Source organism: Miniopterus natalensis, chromosome 4 (assembly GCF_054644295.1).
Source record: "Miniopterus natalensis isolate mMinNat1 chromosome 4, mMinNat1.hap1, whole genome shotgun sequence".
Classification (NCBI taxonomy): domain Eukaryota; kingdom Metazoa; phylum Chordata; class Mammalia; order Chiroptera; family Miniopteridae; genus Miniopterus; species Miniopterus natalensis.
The window spans coordinates 34,814,776-34,832,398 of record NC_142084.1 but is presented as its reverse complement, the minus strand read 5'-3'; the positions used below and the strand labels follow the sequence as shown (position 1 = coordinate 34,832,398).

The 17,623-nt window shown below is 34.9% G+C and overlaps 1 long non-coding RNA gene across 1 annotated transcript in view; it reads left to right on the top strand.

The window, feature by feature from the left end:
• Nucleotides 1-374: 374 nt before the first annotated feature.
• Nucleotides 375-17,623, top strand: part of LOC148093251 (uncharacterized) — a 284,081-nt gene continuing 266,832 nt past the window's right edge. Inside the window, exon 1 of the long non-coding RNA XR_015714378.1 lies at nt 375-444. This is a non-coding gene — a long non-coding RNA (uncharacterized LOC148093251). The remainder of the gene's footprint in view (nt 445-17,623) is intronic.

Below are 17,623 nucleotides of genomic sequence, written 5' to 3'. Positions count from 1 at the left end.
ATTTTCATCATATATAAAAGCTCATTTAAAACTGAGTAATGCTTGGTAATAATAGAAAGCATTGGTATATTATTCATATTTTAAAAATTTTTGTTTGTTTACAGGTCATAATAACAAAGACATGATTTTTTTTTTTTTTCAATATATTTTGATTTCCAGACTACATTTCTGGGTTTACCTTGAATGGGGGAAAGATTAAGGAACAAGAATTATTTTCTTTATGTAAGTTTAAATAGCAGGCCTTCTCAAATAAAAACCATGTTCCAGATAATAGCTATTATTATTATTATTATTAATCCTTACCTGGGGATATTTTTTCCATTGCTTTTCAGGTAGAGTGGAAAGGAGAGACAGAGAGAGAAACATCGATGTGAGAGAGACATGTCAATTGATTGCCTCCTGCACATGCCCCAACCTGGGCCAGGGATTGTACCTGCAACCAAGGTACGTGCCCTTGTCTGGAATCGAACCTGGTACCCTTCAGTCCACAGGCCAACGTTCTAACCATTGAACCCAAACAGCTAGGGCCAGATAATAATTATTTAGGATACTTTATATATCAAATTTATATATGTTATGTTTCTAAAACAAGAATTAAAAGTAGTAGGTAATCTATAGAGCAGATGAGGCATATTTTTTTTTATTTGTTATTTTCTTCTCATTTAGTAATCTAATAATTTTTTCTCTGATTCTTAACTTACATCTTTTATCAACTTTTATATCTTGTTCATCAAAATTGTGTTAGTGTCTGCTAATGGGTGGGCCTTCTAGCAGCATATTTCTCAGTAAAGCTACATTTGTAAAACAAAAGATATAAAATATGTTGAATCAGACTATCAAGGAGGAATCAGGAAAAAATTATGTTTTTTATTCTTTTTACATTTGATTAAGTAGCTTACCTGGAGGTGATTCTTAATTAATATTTTCCTCACTATGAATTATCCAGTAGTCTTCCCTGATGTCAATACTAATGATCTTTTTTTAAATAAATGTTTTCTCTTTAACTAATTTTCGGTTGTTTTTATCTTGACCATTTTTAAAGAAGTTAGGATGATGTAGTCATGTATGATATTTACATTTTGTATTGTTTAAGTACAGAATAGTGAATTTTGTTTTTGTTTGGAGAATAGAAATGCAGGTAATAGAGGAGAAGTGAGATTTGGTGAAAAGTCTGATTATTTAATTTTGGACATAGGGAGTTTCCTTTTGCCTACTGGAATTTTAAATACAACAACTTAAATAGTCAGTTGGGTCTGGAATTGAAAGCTGCGGTTTGGAATAGATTTGTCTTTTCATGTGAGAGGGTAGCAGTAGTACTTGTTTAATAATCTGGTTGCATACAAAGAAGGGGAAGAATAAAAGACCATAACCAGACTCCTGGGGAGCTCTAATTGTTTTTCTTCTTTCTGTAACTAACGGCAATAGCTTCAGTTTTGACTCTCATCATCTCCTGAATTAACTACTTTCTATTTTTTGTGTTTCTACATCATATTACACACTGTCTCTATATTGACATATTTAAAACAGATAATATTTTTTATCACAAAACCAAATAAATCTTTATTGTGTCTTCTTTGTGCACAGAAGAAAGCCCAGCCATCCTAACATGGTAACACGGTTGGTATGCAAGATCTTTCACTCTTTGGCTGGAACATGGATTGGCTGTGATTCCAGATAAAAACTTCCTAGGACCCCAGTTAAAATGAGTTTCTCCCTTATTCTTGTATAATAATCTGTTTATTACTTTCATTGTTTTTTGTTTTTTAAATATATATTGGTTTCAGAGAGAGGAAGGGAGAGGGAGACAGAGAGACAGAAACATCAATGATGAGAGAGTCATTGGGCATTGAGCCTGCAAGCGCGCAACCCGGGCATGTGCCCTGACTGGGAATCAAACTGTGATCTCCTGGATCCTAGGTCCATGCTCAACCCCGAGCCACGCCCGGCTGGGCTGCTTATTATTTTCTTGAAGCTCTTTTTCAATCTGATTTCATGACTATCTACACCTGTCTGAACATTAGAGGATAAGTCATCAGGGGCATAAATTGATCCTAAGTCAGTGACTAACACATACTTTGTATATAATAGATACTCAATAATTTATTTTCTGGTTAGTTTTAATAAAAATTATAAAACTCTGGCTGTATGTCACTTGATGATTCTCATTCAATTAAATTTCCAGTTCAGACAAATGGTCTGAGTGTTCAGAAAAATCTTACCCATGGTTTTAGATCTCCACTATTGTTCAGTATTCTATATTAATGCAAAGGTAAGCCTTTAGCTTTATAAATTTGGAACACTGAAAAAAAAAAACAGAACATAGATTCCCTTAGCTTGTGATTATTATTAGTGTAAGCAATTTGATACTTATTTTCATAAAATAGACTATTGCTCTTGACTTGCTTAGCAAGCACTATTTATGACTAGGCCAAACCTAAACAGCACAACTTTCCTTAAACTCTGAGTTCCTGAGTAGCCTTATGAGTAATGCCTCTGTAAATTTATAATGTAAGGTATTCAGATTTATATCCATACTAAACAAATAATTAGATCAATGCATGAAACAAACAGTCTCTTATAGTTCATTTACACTTTCATTTTGGATCTTGGCTCTTTAAAATTAATAGGGTTTTACTGACCTTTATTTTTTCTCCCAGAAAAAGTTTAACATCAGATGTTTTCTTAAATAAAACATATTCCCATCTTAATTTAATTATTTTAAGGAAAATAAGTCACAAAATAAGCTTATGAAAAAATGAAAAAAGTATACATTATTATATTTTTATGCTAAAAAACACTGGGGGGCAGTAAGCTATTTCTTTGCTTATTTCTGATATCATTTGTCCTATACCTGAAAGTATCTAAAAAAAGTATGTGTTAATCATTCAAATAATTAAAGGATAGTCAAAGATAAAGGGAAAATAAGAAAGAGAAAAGGGTGGAAAAAGTATTTGATAGTTTATTAAGATTAAAGCACTCTTTAAGTAAAGCATTCTGCTGTATGTATTTATTTATTGAAGACTAAAACATGTATCTACTTGAATAAGAAATATGCCCAGAGAGAATAAAATACAGTATTTGCCATCTCACTGTCCTTTCCATTATTAAAATTCTAGAGTTTTATAAATTTATTATAGAGTTGTAGGTTCAGATTTTTGTAATTATGCAAAATATTTGTTTTATTATAAAAGTTTTATTAAAGTTCATTAAGACTTATACTTGTAATACTCTAAATTATTTTATTATAAACTAGGTTTTGTTTTGATTATGTAATGTCAGATTCCTTCCATCCTTAAGGAAATTAGAGTTTTTCTTACACCTCTATTAATGAATGTTTGTATAGGGCAAGCACCCTATCACCACCTTCAATGGACCACATGGGGATAGTGAATCAGAAATAATTATACCCTGTTTTCTTCTAAAATTCTACCCATGAATCAGTTAATTTATATGGAGTTCTGCTAAGTTTACCTTGCCATTTGTATTTCTTAATCCTTCTTTTATTAGCCATACTCATGAGTAAATTATACCATTATTTTCCTCTAAGCCTCAAACCTGAAATAATTTTGTGTAGTCAAAAATATTTTCAAGTGGCCCAACTAAAGAGTTATTCATGCTGTGTGTCTCAGTTTGACTGGATGTCTCATTATGTGTACATGTGCACTGTCTTCTGTTGGTAAGAATAAGCCCTCGGAATAAGCAGTCTTAACAGGACTTGAGGTTGGTTGTATTTGTCAGTGGTCCTGGTCTTTATTAACCTATCAGTGCTATGGCCTTTCTCTAATGGCAGCATTAATTGTTTTTAGTGCTAGTCATTTATCAAGATAAGGTTGATTTATGAGTAAGGGGAGGAAGAGATTTTATCTTTTAAACTCTGGAATTCTGGCAATTGATCTGAGAGTCGTGGGAGTTTTCCAGCATTATATGGTGACAATACAAAGGGTATTTGGAAAAAAAAAAATTATGCCCATCAATTATTAAACTGTGAGTGAAGGTAAGCGTATAGATTAAGACAAGAAAATGTTTAAAGAAGGGTGGAGTAATCTATAGGGTGAAATAATGTTTACACATCAAGTAGGCTGATGACAGAAAATAGACGTAGCACTATTGATAATCCCTGAGTTATAAAAAAAGTGACACACACACATGAAATAATTTTGGTGGAAGTATGGCTGATTGAAACTATTGGAAAGGTCTCTAAAGAAAGTGGAAGGACAACAGTCAATTAGAGACAATGAGTACAAGTGACGCTTTATAGCAGGAGAAAGTGAGGTCAAGAGATTTTTTCTTAATCTAGAAGAGAAATAATGACATGATTGAATATTCATGGAATTACTAAGAGACAGGTGAGACAAAGAAACATGAATCACTGGAGTGACGTTCCTAAGTAGGAAGGTAGTGTGATATCTAGAGGAGAGGAGAGTATTAAGAACATATCACAGGCCAGTGATCGGAATTGTGTGGGCACCTTGTCCGGCAGATGGATATATAAAACAATGGGATTTTATGGCATAGTTTTTTTCACCTACTCTGATTTTATCAGTATATGAAAAAGTGTTTTCATGTGTGTGTTCCTATACATGGTAAATGCTTACCTGCTCAACCAATTACTATTGCTTATGTAATGGATATCTGGAAAGAGTTAAACTTCGTTCAAAAATAAAGTAAAAATAAATATGTCAGGTAAACTGACTGAGGGGGCTGATAAGGGGTGGACTCGCAGTGAAGCTAACGAAGTTGGAACTTCAGGACTGCTCTCTTACATAGGCTCTTTCTAAGGCTCGGTGTTGCCGTAGCGATTTTACATTCATAGTTTTATTCATTCTTTTTCTTAGAAAAGTTTACCTAGTAGCAGCTTGGAACCCCCACCTGCCCTAGCATCTTCCTGTAACTGACTTGGGAAAAACATGGTCTAAACCTGTTCTGCCTGCAACATTTTGAGCAAGTGTCTCATTGACAGATTCCAACCTGGAACTATATAGAGAAGGAGATTCTGGGAAATCTAGTTCCTTTGCCTTTGAAGAGGCTAAGGATGCTGCTGAATTGACCAGAGACTATCCAGCATGTCATGTCCATAAGATCAGTGGGGTTATAAGGGGGACATCTGTAATGGTCTCAACAATAAAGATTAAGTCAATAAAAAAAATAAAAAATAATAAATTTAAAAAAAAAGAAAATGAAATTAAGGAGATTAAGGAGACTTTAAGCCATTCAAAAAATTAGAGCTCAAAGGAAGGAAGCATTTTTGTCTTAGGATATCTGACTGTGGAAGACAGTGATGTATGAATCAAAACCTGACTGATGCTAAAATAACAGAGAAGGGTAATTCTCACTTTGGAATACAGGGGACTGAGACAGCCAAGGACTTGTGGGGTGTCTCAAGCAATGTTTAGGGAAGAGGGTACCCTGATTATAAGGCTCTGTTTGGCACTAACAAAAGCATTCAACCCATTTTTTTGATCATTCACATTAGACACTAAGGATATCATTTAAGGCAAGATGAGATGGCTCCTCGATCCCAAGGGCTTATGGTCTAGTCCAGCACTGTCCAATTGAAATATGATGCCAACCCCAACATAAGCCACATATGTAATTTCTAGTACCCCAAATTAAAAAGTAAAAAGAAACAGAAGAAATTAAATTAAATTAGGTTCTTCTACTTAACTTGATAGATCATTGCCACCTTTAATCAGTGCAAAAGTTATTGATAATATTTTACATTTCTTTTTTGCTGGATACTGTCTTCAAACTCTGGTGTGTATTTTACATTTACGGCATATTGCAAATTGGACTTGCCACGTTGATAGTGCTCCATGTGGTTAGTGACTATTACATTGACTAGCACAATCTTCTAGACAACTAGCAGTTTAGCCTGAATAATTCTTCAGGAGCCCATTGTGAAAAAGTCCTAGACCTGCAGCCTGGATGACACATCAGTCTATGGTGATCCATCAGCATAATGCTACCAGTTAGGCTGGCTCAAGCGTCCTTTATTCAAAAGAATTTCCATGAGTCATAATTCCTTTATTCCAAATAATTGTAAGATGGTGTCACTGATAACTAGGGTATGTAAATAAAGTTAATTTACAATGTCCATTCCATGCCCCCAATGCCTTTGCAATCATACACTCCTCTTTAATATATTTCGCCGTAGCAAAGTGAAGATAGATTAAGAGAATTAAGCGTAGAATGGGGGGATTAACTGTGACTTAATACTTCCCTAAAGGAAGCTGGATTTGGGATTCAGAAAATGCTGTACTTCTGGACATGGAATTATTAAGGAGAAAGAGAAAGCAATTAGAGTTTAAAAAGTAGTTTTTTTTTTAAACACCTAATTATTACCTGGATGGCATGGCTCAGTAGTTGAGCAATGACCTATTAACCAGGAGGTCACTGTTTGATTCCCGGTCAGGTCACATGCCAGGGTTGCCGGCTCGATCCCCAGCAGGGAGTGTGCAGGAGGCAGCTGATCAATGACTCTCATCATTGATGTTTCTATCTCTCTCTCCCTCCCTTCCTCTTTCTGAAATCAATAAACATATTTTAAAAATTAAATAAACATCTGATTATTTCATCATCAGTTGAATTTATATAAAAATCCCACCTTTTATATTTTTATATAAAAGTTCCACATGCTAAAAAAATACTATAAATTTGGTTATAATGAAACAACTTGCTATCTTTAAATGCTAAATCTATTTCTTACAAATTAATAAAAGTACTTAATTACTAAAATTTCTAAAAATTACTCAAAACTCTCAAAAATACAAAATGCCTTTTCATTATTTGCTGTATTTCTCTGATTTATTTGGACACAGTTGAGGGACAGGGTACTTATCAAAATCCATGAAACATTGGTGTGTATTATCTTTAACATCGTCATCCATAAATGCCACAGTTGGAAATACAGTGAGAAGTATTTTTGAAAAATGTCTGTCATCTCACATACAGAAGAAAATGGGGTGAACACATACAAAAATAAGTTAAAAGTAGAAATAATTCATTTTTATTTTATCTAGCTGTCTGTCTAAATATCTATCTCTCATCTCTCTCTCATCTGTCTATCTATTAACCTTTTACCCTTCCCATCTCACTCTTTCTCTCTTTCATTAGAACATTAAAAACACTTAGGAAATTTCAACCAGGGTAATTTGTGCAAGTGTGTGGGTGATGTGTGTGTCAGGGGGATGATAGCTAGTTTTTTCAAACCATATATTTTCTGTAGTAAACTTAAGAAATTGTGTTTAGATTATTTTGGGGATGTGCATATATAAAGATTACAAGGTTATAGCTAACTGCCACTTGCATTTCTTTAGTAATGCTCTTTAAAATGGAAACTCTATCTATTTTAGCATGTCAAGGACATAGAAAAATGCAAGTGTGTATAAATTAAAGAAAAATGGGAGCCCGAAGAGCGGGAAATTGTAGAAAGATTAATAATATCATTGGAAATCCAATTTGCCTGCACAGAAAATCATATTTTCTGGGAGAAATATTAATAGCAGAGATGTCTAAGTAGGTTATTTAAAGATTAGGTTTCAAAGGATGGAGGAGTTAGAACAAAAACAAAGTCAAACAAATAAGGACCAATATTGCAGAAACTTGAGATCCCGCTAACGATTGAGCCCTACCTATTTAAATATGATATGATGGTGGTAAAATACAAAAGATTATTTAGAGTTCTCTATTTTGAAAGTATTTGTGGAGAACATTAAGTATATTTTGCTTGAATTAGGCCAGAGGTATTTCATATTCCCTGTGGTACCAGGTAATAGGCAAGTGTCAGAACAGAACAGGGTGTGAGCCTCATATACAGGCTCTCACGTCCTGGCTTTACAGGAATGACGGGTGGAGTTTGTTTCTACGCATAAGATTAATGAAGATGGCCTTCTACCTTTTCATGGTATTTTGTTCCTTTTAAAATGTGAGCATATTTTCAGGAAAATGTATGAGGGTATCAGATGAAATCTGTCTCACGGCATCCATCCAGGTATACATATATGGTGACCACATTCCTGTCATGGCAACTCTGCAGCACATTTTAAACACTGAGCAGATTATACTTTTCTTTTTGTAATTTTTAAATTGCTAAAAAGACTATCTATCCCCAAATCTATTTTTAGGGATATAGTCATCAGCAGCATTTTTTAGCGCCTGGGGGAAATTTATAAGTATTAGTGAGAGCTTTGATTTTCCCAATCAGGTTCTTCTGAAAGTACCAAAACAGATTCCTGAGGCCTTATTTAAACCTTTTATAAAAGTTATCCACGAGTTCCTCAGCTTTCAGATCTGCTCAGAAATAGAATGATCAAGATGCATATCCACCCGGCCGGCGTGGCTCAGCGGTTGAGCATCGACTAGGATCCAGGAGATCGAGGTTCGATTCTGGGTCAGGGCACAGGCCCGGGTTGTCAGCTTGATTCCCAGCAGGGGGCGTGCAGGAGGCGGCCGATCAATGACTCTCTCATCATTGATGTTTCTCTCTCCCTGTCCCTCTCCCTTCCTGTCTCTGAAATCAATAAAGATATATTTAAAAATATATACATATATGCGTTTCCATAACTAAACAGCATACAGACCTGCTTTTTCCTACCGTATCCTAATTCATAGGGAATCCTTTTCCAGGACAGGCTTCGGTCTTCAGTTAAACCTCTCCAAATTCTACCTATATTTCAAGGCCCAAATCAAAACTATTACTAACTGTTCAATATTTATTTAGACTGAGCTTCCACTTGGTAATTAGGATGAAGATTTTTCTATTTTAGTTTATTTTTTTAGAAATTGTATTTATAGTTTGGTATGTTTGTAATTTTTTTTTGTATCTTTTGAAGCCACGGACTAAATCTTTGCATTGCATTTTCTTTATAGCTCCCAATACCCAGAAAGAGATAACTGGCTAAGTATCAGTTCTTTACTTAATAATTCTTAACCAACTAGGGCATTGTTTTAATTTGTATGTGTGAGGAACTCATGAAATGCATGTGGACAGTTTTTGCTAGTATGAAGAAAATGAGGACAGATATAAGATATTTCAGTTAAAAATAACACAATTATATGATGACTTGGATGAAGAAATGCAGGGGACTTACCAGTTAGGGGAGTGTTTCTGGGTTAGAAGCCTGGAATAATAGTGATATTGCCAATTGAAATGATTTGTAGGTGACGTTTTTCTTTATTTTTGTCTTTTGAGTTTTTGATGTGTCCTAGGGATTGGAATTGATTTTAAGTTTAGTAATCATCAGCAAGAAGGATGTGCTAAAGTTCGTATTAGCTTACAGAAGAATGTGGGGGGAAATGAGGAACTAAGGCGATGGGCATGGTGGACATTCTTAGAGTATGAGGCCGGGTTCCAAACTCCTTGTCTGAGATCTCAGTCTTCTCATTAAAAAAAAAAGATGTAAAATCTTCTACTGAGAATCAATAAGGACACTGGGAATAGGAAAGAGAGACTGTGGCAATCGTTCATGTTCTGCATACCAGACTTAAAGACCAGATATAAGACACCACCACCATCAAGAAAATGTTATTAAAATTAACCTTTATTGCCTGACATTTAGCTAAGATTTTATTTTATTTCATCCTCACAATAGAATCAGGTAGGAATTGTTGTTTTTCCCAATTTGTAGACGAGAAGACTAGGAATCAGACTACTTAGGGGAGTCGCCAAAGGTCTCACAAAAAGCAGAGAATACATTTTTTATACGAACTTTGGCTAAACCCATGCTTTTACATTTAACTCCCATAAAATACTGATGTACCGCAGTTTACAAATTTTATCAGTTTTGCCCTATTTTAACTGATTTTGCTCTTTACCCTAAATTATGAATGCTGAATATTTCCTACCACCAAGAACTAGATCAATTAAACAAATACAGCTGCTCTCGCTCTCTCACTTTCTCACACACACAGTCTCTCTCTCTCTAAATCCCTCTCTCATCTTCCATAGGAGGAAAGAAAGTTAGATGAAAGTGTTATAACTTTAAAGCTCAATGCACATGTCTCTTTGGGAAGACCTACAGGACAAAATGATTCCATTCGATTATTTACCTCGACCATTCCTTTGGGTAAAAAATACTTTATGTGTATTTCATCTATTTCTGTGACATGTCTTCTGGACTAAAAAGTAAATATGTTGGAAGTAAAGGAATACTACTTTAATATTTATCTTCAAGGAGAGAGAAGTTTATATTTAATTGTTAAATGTAATATAGCCATTATGTCAGAGAAACTAATGATGTAGAAAGGTTTTTCACCCCCCCCCCCCCTTTTGGGTTACGTAAACTTGGAAAGGTGCTTCCTCTAGATGAAACAGCTGGTCAGTTCCATCTCTTCTCTCTTGTAATCTTCATTAGGGCATAGCTACTTGAGAAGTTGTACTTTGTAAAGGTTGAGTCCAGATTCTGAAGACAGCCTGTATGATTTGAATTCCAGCTACGTCATTTTTTTACACAGCCTTAAGAAAATTTCTAAACCTTCCCTCCCTCAGTTTCCTTGCCTTTAAAGTGGACTTTTTAATAATACTACTTATACAATGGGTTGTTATAAGGATTGAATGAATTAGTATATGTTCTATTTGTAGTGTCTGGAACATACTAAACTTTAACTCTTACAAGCAAAGGGACATTTGGTCATAAATATTGAGTGTGATAAAAAAAAAAACAACACACAGAAATGAACTCTATAGTAAAGGTCTTGAATAGCATTTCCCATAAGATAGGCCTTTGCCACAGCCCTGCTAGCTCTTCCATGGACTGAGGTTCTTTTTATTACCACATCAAAATGTGCTGCTTGCTTCCTGCTGGCCTGCATGCCTAAGTGATAGATAGGCTCTGCTTTCAAGTCACACAAAGTGGTGCAATTGTCCCCATAAACCAGGTTCCCAGGGAGGAGGGGTGTCCATCCTCATATATGATAAACAGACTAAGCAAAGTGAAACTTAGGCCTGGAAGGTGAGTCTCTACTTTCTGTCCTCAGGATTTGAGCCACATTGGCAAATGCTAATTTATACTCAAGCCTTATAAGCTAATACTATAATGCCTGTTTTATTTTAGTAAGTTATGTGAAGATTGGTGAAAGACCTGATCATCTTCATGTTGCATTCTGGGCATTTTCTGTAGAACTATGGCATTTGTTTGCCTTTGCCATCCGAAAGCACTCAGTAGAACCAAACAATATCATTTCTTGACTTGAACTGGGCCTGTATACTGTATCTAATATTAAAAGAAACCATCAAATGCTATATGTGCTTTTGGAAATATTTACTGCAGCTTAAATGATTTCAGACTAGGGGCACTGACAGAATTACAGAAAGGAAAGATCTTCCTTGTGTAGATTAAAAAAAATAGGCAGAAATCAATTCTTCTTGAATATTTTTGCCTCTTCTTACATTCTTGTAATTTATTTCATACTATAAGATATGAGGATGAGGCAAGACACCTGAGTGAAGAATTTTTCTTGGTTCATTGGAGGCTCCTTTTAGGAAGGTTTTGTTCCCAGGATGGCAGTGAGTGAAAAAGTGATGTGCAGAGACCTCTAGAGACTGCACAGCTTAACTACACCTACACGCAGTGCTCTGCAGATACGGTTCAGTGCTGTACTGTAAATGAATTATTCTGGGAGCTGTAACAATGCAGCTATAAAGAGAAACAGGTACTATTCTATTCCCAGTGATGCTGTGAAAATCAGCGTTCTCAAAAGCCTTATGATTCTGGCTATTTTCCCCTTAATCAGTTAATTAAGGTTAAATATGCTTTACATTTGCTCTACTGCAAAAACAATGATTATACCAGATGTTCATACCCCAAAAATATATAAATTATCAATGTGTGCAGAAAATTTATTTTTAGAAAAAAATATAGTAAGCATTTACCTGCTGCCATGACATAAGGGTATTCTACTTTTCTCACCTTTTATTTGTTGGGGATGGGGGGAAGCTAATGTTTTTTACATTGATTTTCCTTTTCTGATATATGGGACTCTTTTTGATACCTTGAACTGTCACTGGAAAATTTCTTTAAATGCCCATTACTAGTCCTATAAAATTTATTAGAATGAAAAATGATAGTTTACAATATTATAAACATATTTGATAATCACTTATGTCCTCACATTAGCTATTTTTTCCTCTCTATATTATGAATGTTGATTATTTCCTGCTACCAAGAAACAATTAAACAAGTATAGCTGCTCCATCTCTCTCCTTCTCTCCCTCTGTCTCTCTCTCTCTCTCTCTCTCTCTGAGACTGTATTAGTCATTGGTATATTAGGGTTCGCCAAAAAACAGAACCAATAGGAAATGTATCTGTGTGTGTATAACACAATAGTAAACAAAAATGTATGTATTATATGAACATTATTATCACACACACATTCACACAGAGAGAGACAGACTCACACATATTGTGTGTTTGTGTGTGTGTGAAAGAGATTTATTTTAAGGGATTGGCTCATGCAGTTATAGGGGTTGGCCCGTCCAAAACCTGCAGGGCTGGCTAACAGACTGAAGTCCCAGGGAAGAGCTCGTGATGTAATCTCTTCAAAAACATTCTGGAGGCAGAATTCATTTTCTTTAAAGAACCTGTCTTTTTTCTCTTCAGGCTTTCAGCTAATTAGATGAGGCTCACCCACATTATGGAATGTAACCTGCTTAACTCAAAGTCTAATGATTAGTTACATCTAAAAATATCTTTACAGCAACATAGAGACTGGTATTTTATCAAAACTAGGTATTACAACCCTGCCAAATTGACACATAAAATTGACCAACACACTGAGTAATTCTATAACTTTTTTCAGTTCAACTACCCTAGGTAAACCAAAACAAACCAAAGCTGTCAAAACATGAACACAGACACATACAGTTACATGGTGATTGGGGATTTTTTAGTTTACTTATAGTATAAATTCTATTTAACCACAGTAAAATGTTTTCCATCATGAAGCGAGAAATTAAGTACCTTTCAGTTAAAGTTTGCTACTCCATGATGCTGTCTACCATAGTGAAGATATTCCCTTACCATTGATTTCATGTTAAAAAAATTAGAATTTAGAATTCCGTTATTTTTATAATTCACACCCAAGTGCTGGTTATTGAATCAAGACAGAAATTTCTTACTGATCAAAGTATTTTCTTATAGAAATGTTGATTGAGATATATTTCCTTTATATTTTAAATAAATATGGAAAGATACAGAATGTCAAAAATATCATTTATTATTGAGCAGGTAAAAGGAGGATAATACTGTCTTATTTTAAACTCTAAGGAATGTAATTAGTATTTTGTCCTATATTAATACTAAAGATTGTGTCCCCTTATTTAGAAATTAGGTTTTAATTAATATCACCTATGTAAAAATACTTGAAATACAGGGTGGGGCAAAAGTAGGTTTGCAGTTGTTGGTATGGAAAATAATATGATATTTAATAAATAATGATACAAGGAGACACTGTGTGTTTCACGTACTCACAACTCTAAACCTACTTTGCCCTGCCCACAATTTTAATCCTACTTTTGCCCTACCCTGTATATTGATAGAGTTGTCTCCAGCCACCAATATATATTTAAACATGGGTTTAGTAGAATATATTCATTGACTTTGACTTTTAAAATCTGTTTCTACTGTTCTGGACAGCTTGGCTCAGTGGTTAGAGTGTTGGCCCTAGGACTGAAGGGTCCTGGGTTCAATTGCAGCCAAGGGCACGTACCTGGCCGGGGCTCATGCAGGAGGTAACCAATCAATGTGTCTCTCTCAAACTGATGTTTCCCCCCCCCAATAAGGATTAAAGGATAAATAAATAAATAATAATAAAATCTGTTTATATTATTAGTAAATATAAGTAGAGCATATTTCTGGAGTGCTTTCACTATCATTTTCTTTTGGAGGGACATTTGTATTTTCTTAATATGAAATGAATAGAATATGACTGTGAACTCAATGGACTAATTATAAAAAAATTGTTGACACACCTGAAGTAGCTTGTACAGGCCATGTGGCAATTTAGTGGCAGAGCTGGAGGTAAAATCTACTTTTAACTAGTTTCAAATATGAATATTATATAATCACTTGAGATGTATAAAATAGGGATAATGTAACTGGAAAAGAGTTTATGTTAATTCATTAAAGACTAAGGAAATGGTAATATAATTTCTTATCTATGTATTATCAATGGTACTATATTAGAATCTATAGAGATATATAGCTAATTTAATATAGCTAGTAAATTATATTGCTAATTAAGTATATATAGCTGATTTAATATATAGCTAATATAGCTAATTTAATATACATAGCTGATGTAATTTAATATATCTAGTAAAACCAATAGTAAGGTGAATGTCTGAACAACAGTTTTGTGTTTTATTTTGTTTAAAGCTAAAGTTAACAATTTAGTTTAAGGGTGGATTATATTCATGATATAAAGGGTAATAGACTTTCTTTTCTTTCTGAAATTAAATGTAATAAAAATTGAATGAGAAATATTTAAATACAAAACAAGTAGAAGTAGAGCATTAGATGGACAGATGAAATTTGAATATATAGAAATATTGGATTTGAAATTACAACAATAACAACAACCACACCAAAACCAAGACAAAACAGAAAAACATAGGCATGAGCACAGTGATGATAAAAATACTAACAAGTATTAAGATACAGCAATTTGCCAAAGTGAAAAAAGGTCAAGAAATAGATCAGTTGTAAAGGATCAGGATCAAAAGTAATAATTACAGAGACAGCTTTCCCTTTCATCCACAATTAGGATGTATTTAAATTTGCCTATGCAGCGTATGTCTGGAGTAACTGATAACTGGAATAAAAAGTCATTAGGATAAACAGTTTGCAACAGTCCTATACTTAATGATAACTGAAGTCTCATTGGCTTTGCCCATGCAAAGAATACTGAATAGGAGAGAATTCATCTTGATGTAAATTTAGGCTAAAGTGTAACTAACTGATAGACTCATTTCTGAAATCTAATATGTGACAGAATGCAAGGAGGCCAGTAGAAATGGCCTTCTAAGGAGTGAAAGAAGTAGGTGGTTACTGAGTGTGAAGCTGGTGGAAAGAAGATATAACCTTCCCTTCCCACCATATTGCTTAAGCTTCCCCTTACTCAAAGTGACATGCCGTCCCCTTTCAGGGAAGGGCCTCAACCATCTTATTTGAATTAATAGCATTTATTTGATTTTTGTGTCTGGTTGAGATGAAAAAATGAAGAAGCAGGAAGAAATTTATTCTGAGAGACAGTAGTCAAATTCTGAGTACACACAGTCACCACTTTGGAGAAATGTATATCTATGGGTCTCGTAGGCTCACATCTTTGAGAAACATCATGCTGCTTGAGATATATAGAATAATTCTGCCACTCCAAACATTATTTTTACATGTTATCATTGATTAGTTTTGAATGTTCTTTAATTTCATATAAATTAATTTACATAATACGTGCACTTTTCTGTCTGGTCTCTCACTCAGCATGTTTTTGACATTCTACAATGTTTATAGTTATCAGAAGTGTGTTCTTTTCATTGCTATACAGAATTCCATTGTTTCTTAAAAAAAAAAAAAAAAAATTAAAAAACCCAAAAACCTGTTTTTCCATTCACTTGAGGATGGAAATTTGATTTGTTTTTGTTTTGGAGTTATGAAAAGCTGTTATGAAGATTCTTGTATGTTTCATTGAACTCCTCTTGGATATACACCAAAGAGTGGAATACTTGGATGATGGGGTAGGCGTGAATTCAACTTTATCAGAAACTGCAAGAGTGTAGGCTAGGCCAAGTGGTAGCCTTGGAAGTCACCTTCCCTGGCCCCAGTTGAGAGAATAATTTTCAAACAACACCACATCTCATAGTAGGTGTCTGGTAGAAATTAAGGCCACCTTAAAGACATAAAGAATGCAAGGGCGATAAGCATTAGAGAATTATATACCTTTTGAAGTCAAGTTTTTTGTTGTTTTCTGAGCCCCTTGAAATTCAGAGCACTTGATCATGAAATATAGGTTTGCTCTGGTTCTGCAATTATCTATCATGAGATGTGTTCTGTCAGCCCACCAAGTCATAAGTGAATGAGGATCTGGGTCACACCATCAGCTGAACCAGCAGACATCCTATCAAAGGGTGAGGAGATAGTAGAGAAGAAAAAAGAGTTCCCTCTTGGCCCTGAAATGAGCTGTTGACATGTGGACTGTAGTGGTGCCCCTAACGTTCCTTGTCTGTTTCATTCAAGAAGACAAGCTCAACCCAGTCTTAAAGAACTGCTTCCTGACTGTATATGTAAAATTGGATCTGAGTGTGGTCGGCCAAGAAAGATACTACCCAAGATCCCCCATCAAGGAAGGGCTGGTTCCGTCTGCTGCAGGGAGTGCTGGGCCCAGAAAGCCTCAGCTCACTCCTTCAGGAGTTGCCGCAGTTGTAGAGAGCCACTCTGCCCAAAGTCATGATCTAGATGGTGGCCCACATCCAATGGCTGGTCAGGGTGGGAGTATAAAGTGTAGGTCAGCATGAACAGTTCTGAGTGCCATTTTGGCTCTGCAGCCCCCTGTGGTATAGACTGATGTTGAAAGGCCTGAATCTAACTTGCTTTCTCTGTCCAATCCTGCTCTTTCTCCCTCCCTCCAAGGGCCTTTCTTTATAAATAGTCTGAACACTAAATTCTTTCAGAATCTGCTTCTCATTGAACATAACTTGCAGCGAATCTCATCATTTATATACACTTTTGCTTCATCTATTTTGAGGTTACATGATTTTACTAGTGCAATTTTATGAAGAGCACGCACTTATTAGGTATTGTAAATTTTATTATCACCAAATAAACATCATAAAATCATCCATGGTGATTTTATCTTAAATTGTACTCTGCATGGGATTAATTTTATTACCGCTGCATTATTTTTGTTTATGCCTATTTATTTTTTAATATATATCTTTTTATTTATTTTTATTGATTTTAGAGAAGGAGGAAGAGGGGGGAGAGAGAGAGAGAGAGAACAAGAGAGAGAGAGATTGAAACATCGATGTGAGAGAGATACATTGATCACTTGCCTTTCCTATGTGCCTCAATCAGGGATTGAACTTGCAACCTAAGTATGTGCCCTGCCCACAGCCTTCCAGTGCATGGGATGAAGCTCCAACCAACTGAGTCACCCAGCCAGGGCTCTCCATTCTTTTAAGTGTGTATTTTCTAGGCAGCCTGGACCTCTTAAAAATCTAATTTAATACTTCCCTTTTAATAGAGGAGCTGAAATCCTTTATGTTTCTAGCTATAAATCCATGCTTGGCATTTTCGCCTTTGTGCTTGTTTCTCTTATTCCTTTTTTTCTATCTCTTGCTATGTGGTTTATGTTTAGTTTTTATTCATATTCTGCAGTGATTTGAAAGGCATATGCCACTATTATGTTTAGCACTGGTTAACAAAGTTGAAAGTAGGGGCCTCTGCTTTTCAAAGCCTGGCAGACAGTATGTGGGGAAAATAACTTCATAATCAAAAGAGCATAAGCAGCATATCTCTGGTGTATTTTAATTTACACTTGATCCTAAGAAGCTCATTAAAGGATGTGAGTGTTTCAACAGTTCTTTCTTAGTAACATAAGGCAATGAGCAATTTAGATACACAAGAACATT